Source organism: Penaeus monodon, chromosome 24 (assembly GCF_015228065.2).
Source record: "Penaeus monodon isolate SGIC_2016 chromosome 24, NSTDA_Pmon_1, whole genome shotgun sequence".
Taxonomy (NCBI): Eukaryota; Metazoa; Arthropoda; class Malacostraca; order Decapoda; family Penaeidae; genus Penaeus; species Penaeus monodon.
The window spans coordinates 14,982,539-14,982,771 of NC_051409.1; the positions used below are offsets into that span (position 1 = coordinate 14,982,539).

At 46.8% G+C, this 233-nt stretch overlaps 1 protein-coding gene across 1 annotated transcript in view; it reads right to left on the minus strand.

Annotated features, from left to right (window-relative positions):
- The window catches only part of LOC119588620 (ankyrin repeat domain-containing protein 65-like), a gene marked incomplete in the record, with an annotated part of 23,463 nt that overhangs the window by 9,589 nt on the left and 13,641 nt on the right, over nt 1-233 (minus strand).

Here is a 233-nt window from a genome sequence, read left to right on the forward strand (position 1 = left end):
AATATTGTAGGTGTAGGGTAGGGACAGGATAGGAACGCAAGGATGGGATGGGATGGTGGGGACGGGGTAGGGGGAAACATGGCAGGGAGTTGACGGGAGGAGTAGGGGAAGGTCGAATAGCTTGGGGAAAAGGCGGAGATTGTGGCTGTATCCGCTTAGTATCTACATAATTGTATAAAATATAATACGTCAGAGATGATGTGAAAATCCTCAATTCCATTTCATTCCCTAAG